The sequence below is a fragment of the Heterocephalus glaber genome, unplaced genomic scaffold (assembly GCF_053883595.1).
Source record: "Heterocephalus glaber isolate CG9 unplaced genomic scaffold, H.glaber_assembly_v1.0 deba00001497, whole genome shotgun sequence".
Lineage (NCBI taxonomy): Eukaryota > Metazoa > Chordata > Mammalia > Rodentia > Bathyergidae > Heterocephalus > Heterocephalus glaber.
In genome coordinates this window covers 1,729,091-1,748,846 of record NW_028258320.1, presented here as the reverse complement: position 1 = coordinate 1,748,846, position 19,756 = coordinate 1,729,091, and the positions used below count along the sequence as shown (strand labels likewise).

Below are 19,756 nucleotides of genomic sequence, written 5' to 3'. Positions count from 1 at the left end.
CTTGTCTCCTAAAATAGATGACTGCCTAGGCCTACTTATGCAGTTGTTACAATCAAAGTTATGACTGCTTTCCCATTTGAATACTTAAAACATCATTTTTGGTAAGCATTCTAGAACAGGAAAATCTGTGAGAGCTAAAAACTTTTCAACAATAATATAACACATACAACATATTTTCTATTTTCCACTCTAAGTAATAGTTCAATAAAATTTTAGCAAGCTCTAAAAATACTCACACTTAATGCTTATTAAGAAGTGCTTTCGGGGCCGGGGATTTAGCTCAGTGGTTCCAGTGCCTGCCTCACAAGCGCAAGGTCCTGAGTTTGATCCCCAGTACCAAAAAAAAAAAAAGAAGTGCTTCCACTTTAAAAAAAATTTTTTTTCCTATGAGATGCTGGAAATTTAAACCCAGGGCCTTCTGCATTCTAGGCTAATGGTCTACCACTAATCTACATCTCCAGCCCTGTAAGCAAAAACACGCTCATAATGCCTATGCTCCATGGTCTTACCTAATTCTTCCTGAAGTTACAGCTAGAGAAGCACAGACTTCATCTGCAGCGAGGTACGTGCAAAATGAAATCCTAGAAGTTTCATAACCTGTAAATGGAAATTCTAACAAGAGTAAAACACCCCAAAAGTCTTACTTTCTTCATTATGACATGGAAAGTCACACCAGAAAATTAATGTGCCTGCTGCACAAGTGCAAGGACCCAAATTAGATCCCAGGTACCAAAAAAAAAATACCTAGGGCCTTGAAGGCTCTATATTTCTGAGACATGCTTTTAAAAAGTCTATAGTGACAGCTATAGACAATCATGGCTACAAATGGTATGGGAGAGGGAGAAGAGAACACAGGGATCAGAAACTGAAAATGCTGAAGTTTAAGTACAAACTGTCGAACAGAATACTCAGAAAGTTTACTTTAAAAAAAGTGTCCCCAGATTGTGTGTCTTTAGTAACAACAATGAAATGGACAGAAACCTAAACATGTATTTTCTTTGTTCACCTTTAATATCCTTACAAGAACTCTTTGTATTAGTAACACCTATTTTACAGCTACAGGAACCAAAATATGGAGTGGCTATCTTATTCAAGATTCAAGGTTTGGGGCCAGGGATTTAGCTCAGGGGTTCTGCTGCATAGCTCACAAGCGCAAGGACCTGAGTTCAATCCCCGGTACCAAAGAAAAAAGATTCAAGGTATCGAAATTAACAAAAGTTGGGTCTAGAATGCTAACCTGGGCCTTCTGGCTCCGACGTCAGTTGTCTACATCACAACATTCTGTTGTCTTTTTATTTTTTTTTTTTGGTACCAGGAATCGATCTCGGGTCCTTGAGCTTGCGAAGCAGGTGGCGAAACCACTGAGCTAAATCCCCGGCCCCCCTGTTGTCTTTTTGAAGCCAGCACCAGAATACATGTATATTAGAAATGTGACTGATCTGCCACAAACACACAAAAAATTTTTCCCGGTATCAGGGACTGAATCAAGGCCTCACACATTCTAAGCAAGCATTCTACCACTGAACTACATCCTCAGGCTCTTGTTTTGTTTTGTTTTGTTTATTTTAACAGGATACTGCTAAGTTCCCCAAGCTGGCTTTGAACTTATGGTCCTCATGTCCCAGCCTCCCAAATAACTAGATTACAGGTATATGTTACTGAGCCTGGACAGAATTTTTTTTTAATAATAATAAATATATGAAGGCAGGTATGGTGGTGCATGCCTGTAAGTTTGAGCCCAACCTGGGAAATTTAGGGTCTTGGCAAGACACTGAATACAGGTTGCTTGTTTGTTTGTAGACAGGGTAGCACCACATCATCATTCAGGCTGCCCTTGAACTCACTATGTGGCTCAGGTTGGCCTCAAACTCATTATGATCCTCCTACCTCAACCTCCCAAGTGCTAGAATTACAAGCGTGCACCACCAGGCCTAACTTACAGCTGGCTTTATAAGGAGAGAGATCAAAAGATACATACACACAAATTCTATCCCACCCAGTGATTTCTCCCTCTTACACATACTCCCATCGTTGTAATTTCTCCCATCATACCCCATTAAGTCTTTAAGCCAAACCAATGCCAGCACTCATACCTGTGCTGTGAGCTAAGTAAACCTCCTTTCTTTATAAAGTACGCAGCATCAAGCCTTTCATGATGGTAATATAAAATGGGCTTATATACTGGGAAATTCAAAAAAGGTGAATGCAGCAGAACAATGTAAACATAAAAAAGCCAATTAAGCATTAATACCTCAAGGGGTAAATACACTGATCTTTAAAGCATACACAAAAGATTGTTTCTAAACAGCATCTAAACTTCTTGTTTTTCTTTACCTGGTTTAACAAAACAAGTTGCACTCACACTCAAGAAATATTAAATATACAATGTTAGTTACATAGCAATACATGCATGCCATTTGTGTTCAAATCGGGAAAACACATATAAGATGATATATTTTATAATAAATGTTCATTATTCAGTCAAGTAAGTGGAAACAATGTTACATTTGCAGTTTTTTTAAAATCTTTGTTTGATTTTCTGAGACAGGTTCTCACTGAGGCCAGGTTGGCCTGGAATCTATGATCCTCCTGCCTCCACGTCCCCAGGGCTAGGATTACAGGTGTGTAAAACCATTCCAGCTTGCAAATCAAAAATTTAAGAAAAAAAACTACCCTCCACTGTCAGAACCCATCCTCTTCAGTGCACCAAAAAAGCTCCAAAAGGACAGATTTCAAAGCTCCACATTCTACTCAGATGCTTTGTTTTGTTTTAAATCTTCTTCAAAACTCTCAAATTTGTAATTCAAATTTAACTCCTCTCACCAACTCATGTTGGCACTCTGATGAGAAGTCTTGGAGGCCTTCAGTAAAAGCAGCAAACCACATACCATGCGATCTACCATGCTCTCCACAGAAGTGCTCCAATAAGTTCTTCCAGTATAAACTTGCCCGTGTCTATCAGAAAAGATAACCCTGCTATTCTGGTTGTGACACAATGAAACAAAAATTGGTGTTCCAGCCAAAGGCAGGCAGGCACAGAATGAACACCTAGGGTCAAACTTGACCCAACAGGAGTAACTGCACAAGGAATGGTGACAAATCTACCCAAATAGACCCTTACATAAACACTGCAGCACAGAGAGGGGAGGGCACTAGTGTTCAGGTGTAGAGTCCAAGTTCTCTCCATGAAGACTACTCTACGTGCCAGTCTGTAAGTAACAGGATCCAGAGTGAATACACAGGTAATAAGCAGACACTATCCAATGATTCTTCTAGAAAGTCCCAGTCCTAAAAGAAAACCTTTTCCTAACAATTCTAAAAAGTTTAATACAATTGATCTACTTCTCTAGACAGATCAACATGATGACTCATCATACCCATCTAATGTGGTCATTTGGCATCTAAGCCTTCACACAATCCACTGCACTCCTATGAAGTCAAGAGGGAGGCAAAATTGAAAATTGAAATTCCTATTACCTACAAGACTTTCTTATAGCAGTAATCCATAACAATCCTGGGCTGCATGACAAGTCACCTCCTTTAAGAAAACTTCTACAGCCTGGCGTGGTGGCACACGCCTGTAATCCCAGCACCCGTGAAGCTGAGGCACGATGATCGTCAGGAGCTCGAGGACAGCCTGGGCTGTAAGTTCAAGACTAGCCTGAACTACATACCAAGACTGTGTCTCAAAAAATAAAACAAAAGACTCTTACAAATGATAAAAATGACAGCAAAATACTCATTTATTCTACATCAGTACACATATTTGTTGTATAAATCACACATCATTTCAATGAACTTTCAAGATTCAGTCCAACTTACAGACTCACACATACTGCCTTGTGCTGAAGTATTTGAAATTTGCTGAGGCGCTAATATTTTTTCCTTTAAAAATAAAGAGACCTTGGCCAGGGATTTAGCTCAGTGGTTCTGCCGCCTGCCTTGCAAGCATGAGGTCCAGAGTTCAATCCCCGGTATCAAAAATAAAAAAAAGAGAAGAGACCTTTATTCCCTCACAGTCTGACTAGCATAATCAATTATCTCCACAGTACCGTTTCTTTAGATTCACTAGTATATGCCATTTTTCTCCACACTATGAAGCATCTTTCCCAAATCCTTTATATTTATTCTTCTATATTTCATGGAGCTTAGCACAGTGTTTTACTCTTACAAGTGAACAATACTGTTGACAAATATAATAATACCCTATTCAGACTATTCTGAGGGACATTTAAAACTAGAATTTTAATTACTTTATTATCCTGAATTTTCAACACAGTTGTATAAACACATAAAAAGAACAGTTGTAACCATGAACTTGCTTTTAGGGATGGTATTTAGAGTACTACATTAATTAGCATCAAATATATTCTTACAAAATTACTATATATAAAAAAATGAGGAATGTACCTCAGTGATAGAATGCTTGCCTAAAAGGCATGATGCCCCTAGGTTCCATTCCCAAGGAGAGGTTGTCATATTTCATCATTTACAAAGTTATTAGGTAGTGAACCTAAGGCACAAAAATATCGAGAAGACAATCAAATCGTGCCTTGGGGAGTTTAGAATTTAAGAGCCAACTGATGCTAAGTACAAACAGTACACACATATGGGAGTACAGCTGCCTGATTAACCAAAAATGCAGACAACAGAAAGTGGAAGCCAGTAGGAGGTACCTGCTTCACCGAACAGGTGGAATGCTAAGTTGTAATCTGAAACAGAAAGAGCTACAGATACTGAATATTCAAAGAAGTAGGTTATCTGGTACACCTAGAAATAAAATATCAGGTTAATCAAAAGGGGAATAATGCAGGGCCAAGAAGAATGCCTCTACTTAAGCCATGTGCTATGGTTTAGATGTGGCTGTCCCAAATGGGTTCATGTGTTGCAAGCTTGGTCCCTAGTTTAATAACGTTAAGAGATGCTAGGACCTTCAAGTAGTGAGGCCCAGTGGGAATTTGGCTGTTGGGGGACACTGTACTGAGCAGGGATTAAAGCTGTTCTCACAGGACCCTGAGTTAAGTTTTGAGAGAGTGAATTATTAAGAAAGAGCCTCTTCCATGCTCTGGCCTCCTAGTCATCATGTGATCCTTCTCTGCAGCACGCACTCCCACCATGATGCCGTCTACCAGATGTGTGATAGCCAGAGGGCCCTCACCAGCATCAGAGCTGTGCTGCTAAGACTTTCAGCATCCAAAACTGTAAGCTAAACAAACCTTTTTTCTTTGTAAGTTACCCACCCTCACTTTGCTATAGTACCAGAAAATAGACTAATACATCACGCAAATGATCTGACAAGACTAGAAAAGACAAACCAAGATGCATTATGTAAAGATACGATTCCCAATGAGAAATGTAATTGTGTTGTGTACCTATAATGTACCAATAAAAGAATTTAATTAAAAAAAAAAAAAAGACTAGAAAAGACAGAGAACCACTATCAAGGTTTACAAAAGGAAGGTCTAGGTATGAAAAAGACAGAAAAAAAAATAAGAAAAAAATAGAGAGTTACAGATCACTCTTATGTGTAATATCAGCAATTCAAAAAGGGTGTGGCTCGGTGGTAGGGTACATGCTTAGCACGTGCAAGACCCTGAGTTCAACTCTCAGCAGCACCCCCCATAAAACCATTTTTCTTGTCTCCCAAGAGACAAACCCTAAATTCAATCCCCAGCACTGCCAAAAGAAGGAAAAAGAGGAAGAGGAGGAAGAGGAGGAAGAGGAAAAGTGGAGGGGATATATACAATCATAATCAGAATAATACCATTAGTTTTAAAAGTTTGTACTGGGAAAGTTCTTTCTAGTTAATCTTCAAAGAGTGGGAACACAAGCTGAAGCCCAGCCTGGGCAACTTAGTAAGACTCTGTCTCAAAGAGTGGAGTTGAGGGAGCAATAATTACAAAGTACATTAACTAAATGTATACTTACACATTAGTTATGTGTATACAAAAATACATAAAGCTTCACACAGGCTCTAATATAAAATGGAACTGAGGGTGGGAGGGAGGAAACACAGCAGGTAATTCCTTCCCTTTTTCATTAGGTTTCATACCTATCAAAGAATCAGTATGCCTCCCCCACCAAAAAAAAACTAACAGTTGAATAACAGACGCAAATTTTAACTGCCACAGGAACCAGAATTACCCCCTCAATGCAACCTTCCAAAGAGCAGGATTTCAGATTGTGAGTATCAGAGGGATGACACAGAGATTGAAAAGAGCAGGTAATTAATAACCACTAAAGTCATAATCTACCAAGATCCCCCCCAAAAAATTATTTTTCTACTGTAAACCTCAAACGTCTAATAATTTTAACTTTTTAAACTACACTTACTACTATTTGCTTTAGTTTTTAAAGACCAACAAGATAATACAACTACAAAGCTTCTGAACATCATGAAACAACTATAAGTAAGTGGTAAAATTTCAGGCCAACCCATTTCTCTTCTAAATAAGTAAAACGTTTTATCCCATGCAATCTCATGCAGTATAGTACTTAAAAGAGAGATCTAGAATCAAACACATTTGTTGTGATCCTGGTTGTCTCTGATCGCAAGCAAAAAGTTTGAATGTTTCCCCCTATAAAACGTAAATATTATTAATACCTATCTCAGGGTTGTTAGGGGTGAAAGGAGAAAAACACATTAGTATTTCTTGAACTGTGCCTGGCAAACAAAACATTCAGTAAATGTTTTATTCACTAGTAACATTTCTCTAGGATTTAAAATATATGAAAAAAGCTGGGCGTGTTGGTGCACACACCTGTAATCCCAGCACTTAGGAGGATCACAGCAAGTTCCAAGCCACTCTAGGCTGCATAGAGAGTTAAAAAGCAGCCTGAGCTTGGTGTGGTGGCGCACACCTGTGATCCCAGGACTCGGGAGGCTGAGACAGAAGGACTGCCAAGAGTTACGCCAGCCTGGGCTACATAGTGAGTTCAAGGTCAACCTGAGCTACACAGTGAGACCTTGTCTCAAAAAAAAAAAGACCAGCCTGAACTGCACTGCGAAACCCTTTCTCAAAAATATAAAATATACAAAAATAATCTAGGCACTCCCAGTTCTAAGAACCTCGAAGCAGTAAAGAGACTTGAGACAGAGCTTTGTAGTATCTTCAAATATCCTTTACTAGACATTTTGAAATTAAGTCAGTGATACACTTTTTATCTGAATTCACGCCTGCCTAAAGGTAGTACAGTTACAAAACTGTTTTATCTTCTTTCTACCAGGTCGACTTACAGTGACTTCAACTACCCAAAAGAAACTCAAAAGCCTTATTTATAAATGTTTTGAATTTTCTGTCCTTGAACCTAACCTGCATTACTATTATAATCAAAAAGTATAACAATCTTGTAAGATTAAAGTTTTTCCTCAAAAGTTTATTCTGACAATCAAAAATTCTATTTATTCAGGTGCCTAACAAAATAGTTTAAATTCTGAGGGATTTTGGTGTTTACTTCCAATTTCAGAGACCTATTTATTACATTGCTCATGACCAAAGGCCTGCAAACAAAAGGCATTTACTAAACCATATTATATTTTACATATTAGCAGTTCCCTTTTAGAATACAATCCATTTCTAATTCAATTGTTTGGAGTTAAGAATTCATTTTCCCTTAAAACTCAATGTTGTAAATATCATTAAAGTTCCCAAGTGAATCCAAAAAGATTACTAAATTATAGTATTACTGAGTTCTAGTAATAAAAATTACTGGGCCAGGTTCTGAGATCCAGGGCTATGCCATTAAAGCAAGAAATAAAATGAGTCTTGCTTTTTTTTTTTGAGGCTCAGAAATGGCCCCTGGCAAAATTTTAAAGGCAGTAGTTTGTTTTAATGTCTCTTGACTGCCCTCTAGATTTGTGCTCTTGGGGTCTCATATTGCCCATCACGCCCACCTATCATAGCACTCCATCCAAGCCCAATCTTTCTAACACCATCTTATCCAGTTCTCTTCTGTCACCTATCCTACTGCATAATGTAATGGATTCCAATTAGATACTACAGAGTCATATGAATGAATCGACTGACACTGACCCCTTAATTCTAACAAAGCATTTCTGATCATACAAAATGAAGAATATTCAGGCCGCATAAAAACAGATACTAGTAGCAGAGCCACACACCTGTGGCTACTTCAAAGGCTGAGACAGGAGGATCACAAGCTCAAGGCCAGCCTAGACAACGTGGTAGATCTCAAAACAAAAATAAAAAGCACTAAGGGTGTCACTCATGAGTATACTGGGTGAGGGCCGGGGATTTAGCTCAGTGGTTCTGGCATCTGCTCAGGAAGCGCAAGGTCCCGAGTACGATCCCTGGTACCAAAAAAAAGGTATACTGACTGGGTGGTAGAGCACTTGCCTAAAAGGCAGGAGCCCCTGGGTTCAATGCCCAACACCAAAAAAAAAAGATAATACTAATCTAGAAAGCCACCGGTCACAATAAGCTTTTTGTAAGTTTTGTCTTCTTCTTTCTAGGCCCATCAGGTTCTAAAAAGTACCAAAACTTTCTCCACAGAGGTAAGATTTGAAACAGAAAATGGACACCCTTTGAGAAACTTAAACACTTAAGAAACACACTAAGTAAAATTAAAGAACTATGATTATCCAATCTAAATACAGATACTAAGCACAAAGAAATTATGTCTAAGAGATTACGAATGTATGAAAAAGAAGCACAGAAGAGCATTACAGAAAAAGAGGAAATAAGGCATGGGAATCTGTAAGAAGCAAGATATATGATATGCATGCAGTGATAAGACTCCACATTTGGATAAAATGGGGTGGGCACACATTCTGATTTAGTAGGTGTAAAGGGCCAGGCAAAGTCTTCAAGCAAATTAAGTAAAGCACTGATTTGAACAGAGAAAACACTGAGCCACTGCCAAATAATCCTTTGTTACAAAGAATGTTCTGTACCAGTATCCTTGGCCTCTTCCCACCAAGCAGTGACAACCAAAAGTAACTCCACTGTGACATGCTCCTTGGGAGATAAAAATCATGCCCTGAACCCCACAGAGAATGACTTATTAGTCTAAGCCCCTTTATGAGATAGGGAAAGAGAGACTTGGGTCACATAACTTGCTAAAGTCACAAAGCCTAGTTTTAGTTTTGTCAGGGCTAGAATATAAGCCAAGTTAAAAGTATATTCCTTCCATCAGGCTTTATGTTCTTCCCACATTATAATTAGAATGGCTTAGTAGTTATGTCAAAAAAATTTGATCTTAAGATGGACATTTCATCTGCCATGGAAGAGCTGTATCAGTTATAATATCTACTGGTCCAGTTGTAAAGAATCCATCTTTAACACCTCCCAAAAATTAACCTACTAAAATAGCCCAGGCAGGCAATGTGCAATTTACACTAAAACACTGGCAGGTCAAATCTCTGTGCACCTGACTGTTCTAGGAAGTCAAATTTTTCTAACAGCTAAAAATCTTGAGTATTTTTTACCAGTTTTAAGTCTCCTGGATAGAAATTTTTACTTAATTTTTACTGCCTTACCCATTTAAGCAAGAATATAAAAAAGAGAGACTCAGGGCCACAATGAAATCCATTCATAATTTTGCTACAATACTTTGAGATCTTCAGAGACTATTTTAAGCAAGGAATATAATTCTATGCAGCTCAAGTATGTGGGGAAAAGTCAGAGAATAGGCTAAATGGGATAATTTGGAAACTAAGGACTGTGAATTTTATCTCAAAGAACTCATGATCTTGTTTGATGAGTAAATGTCAGAACAAATCTGTTTTCCAAATAGCACAAATGAACAGAATAGAAGAGAGAAAGACTGGAATCCAGTAAGCAGCTCTATTAGAAGAAAACAGGCAAAGCAGGAAGCAGATGCTCCCTAAACTAGGGTGGCAGCAGTGGTACGGACAGAGAGAGAAACAGGTAAACCTAGAAGACCAATCTGGTGATGATGGAATGGGAACTGGAGCCAGTATAAAAAAAATCAAAGATGGCATACTTCTGATTGGGTAGATGTAGCCAAAACTGGAAAAATAGTAAGAGAACCTCATTTCCAAGGAATAAGATACTGAGACAGATTTAGAGTGGTTTTCAAGGCCTAGGCTCACAATCTCAGTAAACTAGGCTCTAAGTGAAGTACATTTCTACTTAAAATTTCACCTTTAGTGAAATGAAGAAAAATAATAGCCATCCAATTTATTTGTGAAGATCAAATATGCCAGTAAAAGCAGTTTAGAAAGAACCCCCCTCTAGTGTAAAGATAGATTTCATTTTTTTAATTTCTAGCAAAATGACCACCAAGTATAATCTTTGCTAGGTGCCTTCATTTCCCCGTCACATATCTCTGATCTTCGCCCTAAATTTATACACTAAAGCCATCCAATGGCTTCTTCCTCACCATTTCTGTGCTACTACTGTATTTTCTTGGGCTTGCTTTTTGTCTCACCACTATATTTTACACACCTTTGCTCTGACATTCTTTACAAGGTCTGTTTCAGAAAAATCACACTTAAGGACATTAACTCTGGAAGTCTGTTTTCCATTCGTACATACTTCATCCTTACTTGGTTTTTCTTCTCCATCTTGTCTTTTCTACTGCTTCAGTCTTATTTCAAACTTGCAATACTTAGCATCCTCACAGTCTCCAACATTCTGCCTAAGGCAACTCCTTCCAGGGCTGTGAAGGCCTGAGGAGAAAGCTGAAGCAGATTACTAAGGCTAAGGGAGGGTGTGAGTGCAGGTGGGTGTGTTTGTGTGTGTGTGCACGCTCTGTGTTAAATCTCAAGAGAAAAGGGTTGTAGAAAAGTTGAACATCATACCACACTCTCACTCTCAACCCCACCAAGAAAAAGAACCTCCAAAGTTGACTCAGTCTTTGTGAAGAAAACTAGGAGCTTCACAAAGAATTTTAAAAAAAGGGCAGGAGGAAAAAGAAAAACCAAAATACAGGAAAAACAACAGATCCCTCCAACAGAACTACAGCTGGTTCCATGTTCTATTGGGCCCGTTTCACGTATCTGCCTTCGTGCCCTTTAAAAGAATAAAACTCCATTGATGTCAGACACCCATCATGGCAGAAGAGAATTAGAAAACATGCATATGTGGTAAGAGGCAGATCAATGAGAAAACACCTCAAAGGAATTTATTAAAGACCCCTGTTCTCAAAGTGTAGTCTCCAGAGGAACAGCACTGACTTCAGCATCACCAGGGAACCTGTTAGAAAGGCAAATTTTTGCTCCCTTCTAGAAATGGTACCAGCAATCTATTTCAACAAATAGATTGTGATGCAGTCTCAAGTTTGAGAATCAATAAGAACTAGATGTTTGCCTACTATTAAGGTTCTGTCTTTCTGAGTACAGAGCTAGCTGACAGGCTCAGCCTCCGTGCAACTGACCTAGCTCTGGGATTAACTAAGAGTCTTCTATATCCTTGAATACCTAGTACACACAGAGAAACCACTCAATAAATGTTGAATGAGTGACTAGATGACCTTAAAAATAAGACTCCCCTCAACTAAATTATTTTTAATTGAATTGTTTCTTATAGCTAAGCCTTTCCTTTTGAACACAGGGCCCTTGCACTAAGCTGTATCCCCAGCCCTTTTTCTTTTTTTTTTTAACTTTGAGGTAGGGTCTCACTAAATCATTAAGCTGCCCAGGCTAGGCTCAAACTTCAATCCTCCTGCCTCAGCGAAAAGTAGTCTTAAGCAGTATGTATAGGAATTGATGGTGAAGTACATAGAAAATGGCCAGAGTCACTTGGAGCTAATCTACAGACCATGTAAAGAAAGGCAGAACATGGTTTTGAGAAGAAAAACCAAGAAACATACCCTGTTACAAAAGAAAAAGCCAGGGAACTTGAAGGGGCAAAACTGAGAATTTAGCAACAGTCATGGAATACTGATTTGACCTTGTACAAGGCTACAAGGCCAAGGCAGAAATTGTCAAGCTTTCTCGAGAGCATAAGAACTTTAAAAAACTTCAACCTTTGCCTCACTAAGGAGTGACAAAAGCCTGTGTTTGTAATGATTTACCTGATCTGTATGTAATTTATACCTTACAATTCCATCACCTAAATAAATAAATAAATAAATGCAGCCAAACCAAATTCTGAGAACTCTTAAGCAGAAGTCTGTCTTCTTCCCTATCTCTGCTGATACTGTGAATTCAGAAATTTACTCAAAAAAGGTAAACGAATAAAGCAAAATCAGATGAAAACTTGGGGAGTGCTTTTTTTTTTAATCATAGATTCTTTTTTCTAAAATACTGCATCAAGAATTTACAGTTCTAGGGCCGGGGATTTAGCTCAGTGGTTTTGCCGCCTGCTGCGCAAGCGCAAGGACCCAAGTTCAATCCCCAGTATCAAAAAAAAAAAAGAATTTACAGTTCTGCAGTGATCTTCCAATGAGACAATCTTCTCAATACTTTTTTATAATTTTGGGGTTTTTTTGGTACCGGGGATTGAACGCAGGACCTTCCTCTTGCAAGGCAGGAGGCAGAACCACTGAGCTAAATCCCCGGCCCTCAATGGTTTTATATTTAAACTACTCATCATAAACATCTTTAAGGGGGACATAATTCCACTTCTTAAACTGTACTCATTTTATATCCTCTGCTCCCAGTTAGCTGCATCACCCTCACACAGGTTACACAAAAGCAGTGACTTTTCTACCTCCAGTGCCTACAGCCATGTCTGATACAAAATAAACAGCACAGTTGCTGACAGACTCCCACAAAATTCCACTCCCAAGCTCTATTGGTCCCAATCTATCCTTCCTCAGATAGAAAAACCTCACTTCTTCCAAAAACCTCTCCTGACTTGACTACAAAGAGCTCCAACTGAAAGAAAGCTATCTTGCTTCTGAGTATGTTTTGATCAATCTATCATTTCATTCTTACCTTCTTTTTTTTTTAGATAAAATTAACATAGAGAAGCAAAAGCCCTGCTGGTAGTAAACCTCCCAGGGATGTATCCAGGGTGAATCCAATGTTCTAACAATCCACTGCTCAACTTGAGCAGATACAACCTCCTAGCCCTTTTACAGAAACCTGCAAAGGCAGCAGTGGCAGCAGCTAGGGCAGGCAGAAGGCAACACAGAGGAGCTACATCAGAGAAGGCGATCACAGCTCAGCGACATGGTACCAAAGGAGAGAAGACAACGGCAGAACACACAAAGCCTCCTCTCATCCCTTACTCCTTCATACTCATCATCCCTTACTTATCATACTCCTTCCCAGAAGACTCTTAAACCCAAGGATAAGTCCATCAGCTGCCCTTCGGGACATTTTTCAGCTATTATCACAACTCTTTCATCTTAAATGGATGAAATTGTAAATAAAATCAAAATACTAGCCGGGGATTTAGCTCAGTGGCTCCACCACCTGCCTTGCAAGCACCAAGGTCCCGAGTTCAATCCCTGGTATCAAAAAAAAAAAAAAAAAAGTGGGGAAAATACTAATAGCACAAGCACCAACTATTAAATGAGGCAATTCATCTGAGGTAGGTGTTTATAAATTACTTAGCTCTCCTCTTGCCACAAAAGAGGAGGGGAGAAAAGAAAAGAACACACACACCCCAATTCAAAGAGGAACTCTGGCTCTCTAATGTGGTGCACTTGCACTCTGCACCCTACCCCACCATCTCTCTCATCCCCCATCTTCACTCTATCTCTGACCACCTGCTGCTTCACCTCAACTTGTAAGGCAGTTTAATTACTCAAATAATACAATACTATTGCTTGTTATGCCTAAGACTTCTGTCAAATCTAAAGAGTCAATTTTACTTAAATTCCACTTCTGCAAGAAAACATGATATTGGGCCGGGGATTTAGCTCAGTGGTTTCACCGCCTGCTGCGCAAGTGCAAGGACCCGAGTTCGATCCCCAGTACCAAAAAAAAAAAAAAAGAAAACATGATATTGAAGAACTTCACTTGTCAAAACTAGATCAAAGTTATAAAAGTTCCATACAAACAAGAAGTTTAAAGAACCTGAAAGCTCCCTCAACAGTTCTTTCCTCCTATCTATAATTATCTGTGACATCACATAATACAAAACTACCAGCATTAAGGCAACAAATACAACCCTCTTGGTTGTTTTGTTTTTTTTTTTATTTTGTGGTACCAGGGATCGAACTCGGGTTCTTGCACTTGCACCCTCTTGGTTTTTTTAAACACAATTCAATGATAAACTCTGCCACTAAGCTAGCCAGCTCCCCCTACAGTTTAAAAGTTCTGTGGCTAGTTTAAGTTATGACAACTCAAGCAGTTCTATTTCTGCATTTGCTAATTAAAAACAGAGAAAGGATTTTTAACCAAAGCCAGAAAAAGATGAGCAAAGAGTAATTTAAACGGCTATGAAGACAAAGGGAATATATGCCACACAGGTAGAATAACCAGTTTCTGCATTCAGTGCCCCAGTTCCAGGGATCTAATGAGTCTTCATTTATTCAAAATTGAAAATGATAATAAAATTCCCTAGTGTTGACAGCAGGTGATTTTCAACTTCACTGCTGCCTGACAAGTACCTACAGGCTTTACTTGGCCTCAATCTATCCATTTTGGAACAGCCAATTAGTAGCATCTCAAAAGCAAATCCCAATGTAAGCCATTTTAAAAGTGACTTTCAAAATGCCAAATGAAATGGACTAGTCGAGCTCAGCATGTAAGAATAAAATAAAACTTGAATGCCCAACCTCAGCTGCAACTGTCAAAGGCAGGTGACAGTGAGTAAAGACAGGGACAAATTCTCCAGTTACATATACTTCTCCTATAAACAAAGGATATTACAAGCATCTAACAGGAGTCCTCATTGGTAATCAGCCTTTCTCATGGAAGTTCCTCAGGAGAGAAGCACTAATACCCCTAAGGCAGAGAAACTGGCACAGATTTTCTATAAATATTTCAGGCATCTTAGGTCACATGGTCTGTTAACAACTTCTCAGCTCTTGTCAGTGGAGCACAAAAGCAACTGTCAACAATAAGAAAATGAACAAACAAGACTGTACTCTAATAAAACTTTACGGATTCTGAAATTCGACTTTCATACAATTCTCATAAAAATATTCTTTTCAACATTTTTTAAATGTAAGGCCATTTGTATAAAAAAAATTCTTAATTCATTGGCCAAATCTGGCCCTGTGCAGAAGTTTGCTGACCTATTTCCAAGTAATACATTCAAGAGTAGTAGAGACTTAACTTCTCTCCATCTAAAATGGTACTATAATTATGCTCCCTGTAATAGTGAACTGAGAAAATACTCAAATCATTTTCTGTGAGTCTACAGCACTCTAACACTCTAGTATTAAAACTGAGTGATGAGACTTTTATTAGCACTTGTTAATTTGGGCAAATACTTTTACGGAAGTTATTTTTTAATTCTCAAAATATTAAAATTGAACTTTCACTAGCAGTATATTGCCAATGGGTAATATAAATCAAACTGCTGCAAACTAAATCCCTGGATAATGAAATAAAAATGGAATTCCAGTAAAGACAAGAATTCAACTATCACCTCTCAATCTATTCCATATCTTCAGATATACTGTTTCTTTTCAAAGCAGTACCTACCTGAATAAAAACCATAAATACAAATTACAGGATTGTTTCAGATACTGAACATACTAGATTTGAGTTCCAGCTCCACCTCTTTCTATGTGAGCTTCAGCAAATTCCATACTCTTTATACTTGTTCTTTTTTTTTTTTTTTTTCCGGAGCCAGGGTCTTGCTTTGTAGTTCAGGCTGGCCTTGGCCTTGAACTTGCAGTGATCCTCCTGCGTCAGCCTCCCAAGTGCTGGAATTACAGGCATGTGCCACCATGCCCGGCTATATTCTTCTCTTAAGATGAGGAAATACCTGCGACCTCCTTGAATAGTCATGTGCATTTAAGTTTATGTGAAAGAGTTTGAATACAGTACTATATAGTGCTACAGAAATACTATGAGCTGCCACCATTAGGTGCTTGATTGCTTTAAGACTCTATTACAATTTTCCAGGTTTTCTTAAAAAATAACACTAGCTTCTAAGAATCAAGTGTAGTGGAATAATGAATAATGTATACCTAGGAATAAATCCAGTTCAACACATTTAAAATATAGTAAGAAAGATGACTAAAATGGTCTGAAGCCTCCAACAGCTTACAATGAACTCAGACACATATACGTTAAGTCAATGCTATAAAAGGAACCAATGAAAGCCAACATGAGTGTCCTGTGGAATCAGGAAAAGTTATATAGGTATTTAACCAGGGCCTGAATATGGGAAAAGAGACATAAAGCAAACTGCAAGAACAAAGACACAGATATGGGAAAACAGTCCATACATCCCAAGATGAAGGGTAGTGTACATTCTAAGACAAATCCCAAAAACAGTTTTCAGTTTTACAATCTAACCAGGTAAAGAAAAGCTTCACTGTTAGTTTTTTAGCTCTCTAAAGGATAAGCATCTTAAAAGACAACCTCAAGAACAGGAAAAGTTATGAACCCAGATGGTTTCAACCCATTTCATCATTTCCCAAAGCACTTTACAAACATTATCTAAGAAGTTATGGTTAGAAGGGGCTGAGTACAGGGAAGGGACAAGTCCACCCTTGCAAGTCTGTGAGTGCTATAGCTCAGCTCTTAAATGTCTCCCAAAGGCCCATGCATTAAAGGTTTGTTCCCTAGGATGGTGCTGCTGGGAGAATGTGGAATCAGTAAGAGGTGGGGCTAGTGGAAGGTCTCGGGTCCCTGGAGACATACCCTTGAAGAGGACTGTGGGACCTTAGCCCCTTCTCCCTCTCTTCACTCCCTGGCCATGACTTTAGTGGTTTTGCTCCACCTCGTGCTAGAGCCATTATGTGCTGCCTTACCACAGACATAAAAGCTATGGAGCCAACTGACTATGGAATGAAATCTCTAAATACTGTGAGCCAAAATAAATCTTTTCTCTTTATAAGGTGATTATCTCAGGTATTTGTTATGATAACAGGAAGGTGGCTAACAACTAAGGGGGTAGTATAGTCTGCTGTCTTAATAACTTAAGCATCCTGCTTTAAAAACAATTCTCAGACCGGGGATTTAGCGCAGTAGTTCTGGCACCTGCCTTGCAAGCTCAAGGTCCCGAGTTCGATCCCCAGTACCAAAAATAAAAAAAATTTTAAAAATAAAAACAATTCTCTCCCCCCTGGGATTAAACCCAGGGACTCACACATGCTAGGCAAGTGCTCTACCACTGGGCTACATCCCCAGCCCTTTTTATTTTGAGACCAACTCTGCTAAATTGCCCACACTGGTCTCAAACATGCAATTCTCCTGCCTCAGCCTCCTGAGTAGCTAGGATTATAGGTGTGCACCACCAGGCTCCAGTTTAAAAATCATTATCTTATATGTTGCAAGTTATCACAGTTTTTTTTTTTTTGGTACCAGGAATCGAACTCAGGTCTTTGTGCTTGCGTAGCAGGCGGCGAAACCACTGAGCTAAATCCCCGGCCCCTATCACAGTTCTTAATAAGAAAAGGGGACTTGTACATAAGTCAGATACTGTCAAGCACAATAAAACCATTCTCTATGGTGCTCCTCTCGAGGCCTCTGTCAAACCCCAATTCCAAGAAAACTGACAAAATGGTCGGGTGAAATATGAAAGAGAGAAGTAGCAAATCAAGTCAGAAAGATTTAGGGCAAAAAAGAAAAGTACTTCTTCCCTTTTTTATCCAAGTTTTCATAAATCATCTACAGCTCTAGTCTTGCGTCTTTAGTGTAAATCCTAGCTCCTAAGAAACTTCACCAGGAGACAGAGACGGAAAAGATGAAATTTAAAACACTGTTTATTAATGTCAAGTAAAAAATATAAACTGAAAGAAAAAGAACATAAGGAAAGGCTGTAAGGCTTTAAAAATGACAAGGCTTTAAAATCAAAGACTTTAAAATATCACAAGATTTGTCGTTAAGTGTTGAGAATCCATTATAGCTAGAAGTACTTCCAAGAGCCCTTCTCAACCCTTAGTTTAACAACAGATTTCCTAACAGGATAGAAACAAAGATGCAATAGGTTCCAACTATCAATGTTTTTCCCAAAACATCAGTTATTATAATCGTATGACCTGAGGTTCAAATCTTTCCCTTTATTAGCCCTAACAGTCCAATTTAGCTTCCAGCCCTGATAGAAAATGTTAATATACAGGCCAGGGATTTAGCTTAGCGGAATCGCGCCTGTCTCTCAACTACAAGGTCCTGAGTTCAATCCCGGGTACCAAAAAAAAAGAAAATGTTAATACACAAATTAAGATACAAAATGAACTATTAAATCAGAAAGGTCTACACAAACTAGATAAACATTAAGCAAATTTAGACAGAAAACATAAAAGAAATTAGTTGAAAAATGACTAAAGGATCTAATACAGTCGCATATTAATATATAGCAACTTAAAAAGTAGAACAGAGGATACGGAATCATGCCAAGTTAGGTTCAAAGCAGTATAACATGCAAAGTTTAAGAAATGATCCTAGGGGGATTTAACTCAGGGATTTAGCTCCACAGCCTGCCTCGAAAGCACAGGTTCTGAGTTTGATCCCCGGTACCAAAAAAAAAAAAAGAAATGATCCTATATTCAACACTAGTTCGACATCTTTATACTAACTTTAGGGAAATGTTCAAAAAAAATTTTTTTTACTTTTTGTGGGGTTTTGGAGGGGGTAAAAAAAGTAAGGATTGATGGCAGAAAATTACTACTGGGTTGGAATATTAAAAAGGCTATACTGTAACATGTCTGACTCAGGAAAAGAGGTCTCATTTACTAACGACATTTGGGTATATTAAAAGTTTTCAAATGAGGGAAACATGGAATAATTCACAAAACCAGTCTCTAATCATCAAACAAATATACGGATCCCTGAATGGAAATATAGTGGACAATATAGCTCCCAAAACTAAAGTTCTCATATTAGTTCTCAGTGCTGCCTTCAGCTTCACAGAGACAAGCAAAATTTTACCATACTGGACTACAAGTAAGGACAGACAACACTCCAGCTTGGGGAGGGGAGATCACCTTAACAGTCAAAACTCATCAGGTTTAAGGGATTAAGACTGGAAAGACCAGGAGCAGAGCATTTAACTAGCATTCTCAAGGCCCTGAATTCAATCCCCAAGCGCCCCCTTCACACAAAAAATTTAGCTGGGCATGATGGTGAACACCTATAATCCCAGCACTTGGGAGAACAATTCAGGAAGATTACCAATTCAGGAAGATTACTGCAAGTCTGCAGATAGCCTGGGCTAAATAATGAGTGCAAGGTCAACCTACCCTATATAGTGTCCGAAAAAATAAAAAAAATTAAAAGATCAACCCCTACTACATAGAAAGCAATACATAAAGGTTGGATAGTTTGGAAATGAAGTGATCATGGGGTCAGGGTAGTCCCAAACTACAGTACTGGGTATCTAAAACCAAAATGAGATAAAAAAAGGAAAGCTAGAATATGAATTTAAGAAAACGCCAGTGTATCTTACATCTTAGACTATTCCTTGATGTTAGGCAAAAATGTTTGCTGACAAGTGACTCCTGCACAATTATCAGTTATTATGAAAAATCAAATCTGTAAGGCTATTTATGAAAAACCAACAGCCAACATCATACTAAATGGTCAAAAACTGAAAACTTTCACACTAAAATCAGGAACAAGACAAGGAAGCCCACTATCACCACTCCTGTTCAATATAGTTCTGGAAACATTAGCCACAGCAATTAGACAAGAGAAAGACATAAAAGGAATAAAGATAGGAAAGGAAGAAGTTAAACTGTCATTATTTGCTGATGA

At 38.5% G+C, this 19,756-nt stretch overlaps 1 protein-coding gene across 3 annotated transcripts in view; it reads right to left on the bottom strand.

Moving 5' to 3' along the window:
• Zfand3 (zinc finger AN1-type containing 3) overlaps positions 1-19,756 on the bottom strand; it is a 308,517-nt gene that overhangs the window by 253,124 nt on the left and 35,637 nt on the right. The window lies entirely within an intron of this gene.